This window comes from Castor canadensis, chromosome 11 (assembly GCF_047511655.1).
Source record: "Castor canadensis chromosome 11, mCasCan1.hap1v2, whole genome shotgun sequence".
NCBI lineage: Eukaryota > Metazoa > Chordata > Mammalia > Rodentia > Castoridae > Castor > Castor canadensis.
The window spans coordinates 138817113-138823415 of record NC_133396.1 but is presented as its reverse complement, the minus strand read 5'-3'; the positions used below and the strand labels follow the sequence as shown (position 1 = coordinate 138823415).

The window sequence follows — 6303 nt, the reverse complement described above, 5'->3', positions numbered from 1 at the left end:
CTTTCACACGGTGGGGAGCATCACCCTATTTTATCCACAAGGAATACTATTATAGGCACCACTTTGTGACTTAAAACTCAGCTACGGTGCTTAACTTTCATTTATTTCTAACATTAATTTTGAATAGAAAATGTATCATTTTCAAATAAGGCCTCTTGAACAGGTCTAACAGTTCTTGTCTCATTGTTACGACTATTTTAAATCCAAAGTACCACGCTTCCTTCTGTTTATTTGAAGAAGCTCGGATCGGGACCTCCTGAGCACCACGATGTTTTGTGATCCGCTTGAGTTACAGTGCTCGGAACTCAGTGTCAACAGCGGCAAGTGACCTTTTAGAATCCACCTAATTTACTGAGGCCGCTAGGTTTATGATAATAAATAAAACCTCTGCAATGTTTTGTTATAACAATAATGCCTTTCAAACGATTCTGTATTTAATGGCCAATTTCAGAGCATTAAGTGTTGTTATCAATCAGTTTACTGGATATTATCATGCTTTAGTTTACAAATATCAAATTATATAGGTCACAGTGTTACCTTTGCAGTCTAGTTGTAGGATTTATGTCGGTGTTCTGTAGCGTAATTGCCAGGCATTTTTATCATGTTTTAAGAGACAGGGAGAGAGGGAGGGAGGGAGGGAGAGAAAGACAGAGAGAGAGAGGGAGAGAGAAAGATTGAGACCTGATTCTCTTGCACAGGTCCTTGGACTCTTGCACAGATACTTTCTCTAACTTTTCCCCCTCAGGATCAGGTAATTAACAAGGTATTGATGCAAAGGGAAGCCGAGCACCACATGGCTTGGCAAAGTGTCTCCATAAAGTTCTGTCCTGTAGCTGTGGATACAAACTCAAGCTGGTCATGTGCAGAAGCCCAGCATGTCGAGCCCACTACCCCTCGGCACAGCCAAATGTTTCAGCAGCTGCCCTTTTGTCCTGTTTCTTAAATAAACAAAGAACAGATACAAATTAATGACCTAAATTTATGGCAAAACACACTGCCTTCCCAGAGCAAATAGCCTTAAAAGAACAGATGCTAAACCGACATTTCTTACTCACAGACCCCCAGAGAAGACACGTCTGTGAGCACATGAGTTTCTGTTCTATAGAAACTAATAATTTGCAGAAATGTGATGGTGTCACGCAATGTCATGCTCGCAGGACAATTTCACGAGCTCCAGGGTGTGGGCAGAGACACCGAGGGTTTGTTCCCTGGTCTGCTGCTGCGTGTTCTGCTCCAATGGTCTTAATAGCTTGCTTCCACCTTTGCATTTGGTTTTGCTTTTTTGCTAAGAAAGAGCAAAGGTGATTTTTGTAGGATTTTAAACTACCCAATGATTGGATATGGGTGACATCATGGCTACTATGATTTCTAAAGTGTGTCAGGGATGGCAGGAAACCTTTGTTTACTCTTAGCAGCAGGACGGGATTGTATGAAAATGGGGTCGTTCCTGTCAAACTCTGTGCAGAATTTGCTTTCTGGGTTTTTTTTTGCATTTCCACACATAACAAAACCTGCTAGAAACAATGCAAAGCTGGCTGTCGATTTCGCATTGGGGAATGTAGCAGTGGCCTCATCATTCATGCAAGTGGGAATGACAGTAGGTCACCTCCACGCAGACGTTAGAACGAGAAGGTGCAGCATGACCGTTGGCCACACGTTGTGCCTGCTCCTTACTCCACACTGTACAATATTTCCAATCTTCCTCAATAATTGAATATACATTTTCTTGTCAAGTTTCTTGGCAGCCGGCGGTGCGGCTTGCAAGATGGACTGAGAATGCCACAGGTGGGCTGGTTAGCGGGTGGCATTTCTGAATTCTAACAAGCTGTTAGCATTATGTCTGTTTGCTTTAGGTACAGATGTGAAATGATTTGACAGTAGATTTCAAAAGTGTGTGAGTACATTTTTGTATGTCAAACTATGGAAATGGGGCTTTTTTCTATTTCACACATTGATAGTATGTATTGTACTTATTAATTTCAGAAACTATGTGCCACTGACATGGCATAAAAATGAAAAAGCAGCACCCATAATGTATAAAACGAGCAGATTGGATAAACAACCCACCCCCAGTTAATCAGAAAGTCTTATCTTGTGCTTCAAAAAAAGTCAGAGGTTGGACTATCACAGCCAGGAAATAAGAGTTTTTGAAAGTTTGTTTTAATTGGTTTTATACTATGATGGTGATTTTTTTTTTTAAGGAGGGGGAAAAAAACAGAAGCAAAAGGAAAAACAACAACCACACACAACAAATGGTGTGTGGAACATTTGCCAGTCACATTAAGTGACATCTGCCCTTGTCTAAAATTTCAAAGGTGATTTCAGGATTCACAAAGTAAAGTCTACTTGACATACAAAAACGAAATTTGAAAATAAATCTTAGAAATTTAAATTTGGATGGATGCTAAAGCTACAGGACAGACATGAAAATTGAGAGATGCCAGAGGTTGGAGGACAGCCCAGACGAAATGCGAAGGTGACTGCAGGTGCCTAGGGGAGGACTTTCTCTCTGCAGGATGCGATCACAGCCCTGGAATTGTTCAAAGGGGAACACTGGTTCTCAAGCATGGTGGGCACAGATCCACTTTGAGGCTTCTAAAAACAGCACCATTCTGCAGTGGTGCCTCCTCCTCAGGCCTTGGCGACCCCATCACTACCAACTCTGTCCCCACCTTTCCCTGTGGCAGAACCTTATGGTATTAGCAGATGGGAGAAGGCCTCCATCCTTTTCAGGTAGGATCCAAGATGTTCTGCAATCACATGCCAGTCCTCAGAAGGAAGGCTACACACAGCAGATATTCGTGCTACCCATGTCACACACGTGGCTCCGAGTGACACCAGTGACGCTGAGTAAGAATTCCGCTGCCTGTCTTTGGGATGGAAACACACTCAGCACATCTACCATCACCCCAGCAAGTGCCGGGAAACATGAAAGAGGCTCCCATTCCTTCTCTGTCATCACCATGGCATGAAGAGCTCTAAATAGTTTTAAAGAAGGTTCACATGACACTGACCATACAGCAGAGAACCCAGGGCGTGGGGAGGAACATGTGAAAGCGTTTTATAGGAGGGCCCGTTTGTCCATTTCAGCAGGGCTGTGAGGCGGCCAGCCAAGAGCATGGTTCCCAGGGGAGGAACGAGACTTAGGGCAAGCCATTTGCCAGTGTTCATACAGGTGGGCTTCAAAACACTGACTCCACTGCAGCAAAGTGACTTAAAATACACTGTCACATCCATTCAACAGGTGCTTACAGGATATGACCCTGGGCCAGGTGTGGTTCTAGGTGCTGAAAATGATCAGAGAATAAAACAGACAAATCCTACCATGGAACCCACCTTTTGGTGGAAGAGACCAGCAAGAAACAAAGTCACTGGTTAAGAAAGTGAAAGGGCTAAGAGGAAAACTGAGCAGCCTGTGTCCATTCCCAGCAGGAGGGGTGGGATGGCTGTGCCCAGGGAGGGCCTCCCTGGAGGAGCACAGGCAGTGAGTCAGTCAGAGATTGATCGGTGGGGCAGACACTGCAGGCATAGGAACCCTGTGCAAAGTCCCAAGGTGGGAGCAGCCTGGCAAGGCCCAAGAACAGTGAGTCAGTGTGGCTGGAACAGCATGAACTGGAAGAGAGCATCAAGAGGCTGCCCACATGAGGCAATGGATGGTCTGTAGGGCCCTAAAGCTATTCGCGGGGTTGGGGAAAGAATTTCACAGGCTTATCACAGAAACCCTGCTACTGGGAACCTTCCTCAGATTCTTTTGAGACAGAGTATTCCAAACTCCTCTGACAGACTTCCAAACTAGCTTTTGGAGCCCACCTCATCGAAAACTGAGTGCCCTTGGAAACATTACAGGCCAGAAACAGCACTGACCCATTCTGGGTTCAAGGCCTTTGCACACAAAACCGGAATACTGCTTTGTACAAAATGACCCTTCTAACTTTGCCATGGCTCTCTGTTACTGTGTGTCCTCCTCTTATCACATAAGGGTGTGCCCTGGTCATTTCCATGTATTTGAGCAATTAACAGTTTGACAAAATGATCTTCTCAGCTCCAGGACCCTAGATGATACTATACTTTCTGTCTTACTAGCTTTTCTTATAATAGGTCTTTTGTTAATTAACTAATTTCTTACAAGCTTATATAGTCTACAACCCCAAATACAGCAGTAATAAGAAAAGTCATATAACCTGGAACCCATGTGGAAACCCTCCATTATCCAACCCAACCTGAGGATATGTGTCACCACCCCTTGTCCTCAATACCTGGCATGTTATAGATGCTTAATTAAAATCTATTAAAATTAATTAATTAAAATGACTGTTAAAAGGCATTTTTATCAGAAAAAGAAGGTAAATAGCAAAAGAGAAATTATTTTTGATTTTCACCTTCTCAATACAATTACAGTATGGGCTATTTTCTCCTTTGTCATACATCCTACTTCTAACAACAGCACCTGCTGAAGAAAGGCGAGTCCATCCCTGCAAGGCTTGGAACTAAGTTGCTTTCCTGGATCAGCACCTTGGGAGGGGCCACCCCGGTGTTGTTCCTGGGTGTGGGGCTTTGATGTCTCCCATCATCCAGGGAGCAGGAGCACAGAGAAGTCAGCGTCCACAAACACAGCCTGACCACCTGCGTTTGTCCAGCTGCCGTGGGCTGTTTCAGCCTCCCCACTGGAACACAGCTGCTCCTCGCTGCAATGGTGTGCCTGGCATTCCTTATCCCATGCCCAGTGCCTAGGACCCAGCAAGTTTCCCAAAGATGTGACCCATTCCCACCCCGAACCACTGTACATGCTACCTTTTAAAAATTCCCCTCATGCAGCCTAAGGAAAAAAGTTTCCTTTAATAACCAACACCAGCATTTTTGAAATCACATTCTTTTATTGCAACATGCCCATCTCTGCCTAGAAAGAGAACACTGCTGCTTTGTCACGCAGAGGACCAGGCACTTGAGTGATGCATTTGGAGAGATGATGGATTTGCGTGGATCCATCCCCATTCCCTCTCTGCCTGGTCCCCCCTGTGACCAATGGCAGGCATTTGTGAGACAGCTGGCAGGGTGAGGGGTGCAGGCTGGGCTGTGCTTCGAGCTCACTGGCCCCTGCACGGATCAAAGACTCATTAGCACTTCGCTCTCACCAAATCAACTTATTGGCTCAGACAATCTGTATTGCTTTAAACCTTTAGACAGCTATGAAATCTGTCAACTAGGCAGGGTTAGGATTTCATTTTTGACAGTTCACATCCAAAGACCAAAAAAAGTACACAATCCCAAAACCACACACATTACGTATGTTGTAATTCCAGTGTGGGTTTTTTTGTTTGTTTAAGTTTTTTTTTTTTGGCAAGTACAAATTAAAAATTATTTTCCAAAGCACCAAAATAATAACTTTGGGTTGTAAAATGTGACAAATAGGTCACAAGAAAATGAAAAAAAAAACCTCACCTGGCAAATCTGCTGGCAAACTGTCCAGAATATGACTTGATGGTTTATGTTGTCACACGAATCTGCTGAAAGATTTAGAAGATTATAGAATTTGCAGTGTGGCAAATGCATATATCCCAGACTATTGGATATATTGTTTTGGGAGCTCAGGGGACAAAATGAAAATTGAGAACTCAAAAGACATTGACTTCCAGTTTCCTATTTACTAATTTACCTATTTGTTTATTTTTGGTAGAAGGTCTTGCTGTGTTGTTCAGGCTGGTCTTGAACTCTATGTTCAAGCGAGTTCCCACCTCAGCCTTCGGGATATCTTAGTACAGGTCTGTGTTATCATTTGGCTGCTAATTTAGATTCTACCACAACCAACTGTGTGCCTAAATCTCAAGTAACTGCACTCTTCTTTCTTGGATATTTGCCAAACAGAAAATTCGTTACCATAGTCAGTTATGTGCCCTTTGGATAAATGGCAAAAAGAAGAATTTTTTTTTTAATCTAAAGAACTTTTTATGAAGAATGAAGGTCTAGCTACAGGCTCCTGAGACTGGCTTCCATGTCTACGGGACCTCTACCACAGAGGTGGGAAACTTTGCATCTTAGCTGTGTTCATTGGCCTGCGCTGATGTTCGGTGTGGGCTATCCAGTGTGCCGCAAATAGCAGTCACAAGCCTCTTCTCTGCTTCTTTTCCAGTGACGGGTCCTCCAGCTCCCACTCTGGCTCTGCTTGGGGGGGGGGGCAGCAGCCTGCATTCCAGGTGGTCCTGATGCTGTCTTCATGGCTCCAGATGCTGGGAGTGCAGGAAAGAAGTGGGCTTTGTGACTCCCACCTCTAGCCAGGCTCCAGTTGTGATGATGGCCGTGGAGCTG

General features: G+C 44.2%; 1 long non-coding RNA gene across 3 annotated transcripts in view; it reads right to left on the bottom strand.

The window, feature by feature from the left end:
* Positions 1–4881: 4881 nt before the first annotated feature.
* Positions 4882–6303, bottom strand: part of LOC141413988 (uncharacterized) — a 31118-nt gene continuing 29696 nt past the window's right edge. For all 3 annotated transcript variants that reach the window (XR_012439110.1, XR_012439112.1, XR_012439111.1), the window contains 2 exons: positions 5440–6224; positions 4882–5094 (listed from right to left, as the gene is read on the bottom strand). This is a non-coding gene — a long non-coding RNA (uncharacterized lncRNA). The remainder of the gene's footprint in view (positions 5095–5439; positions 6225–6303) is intronic.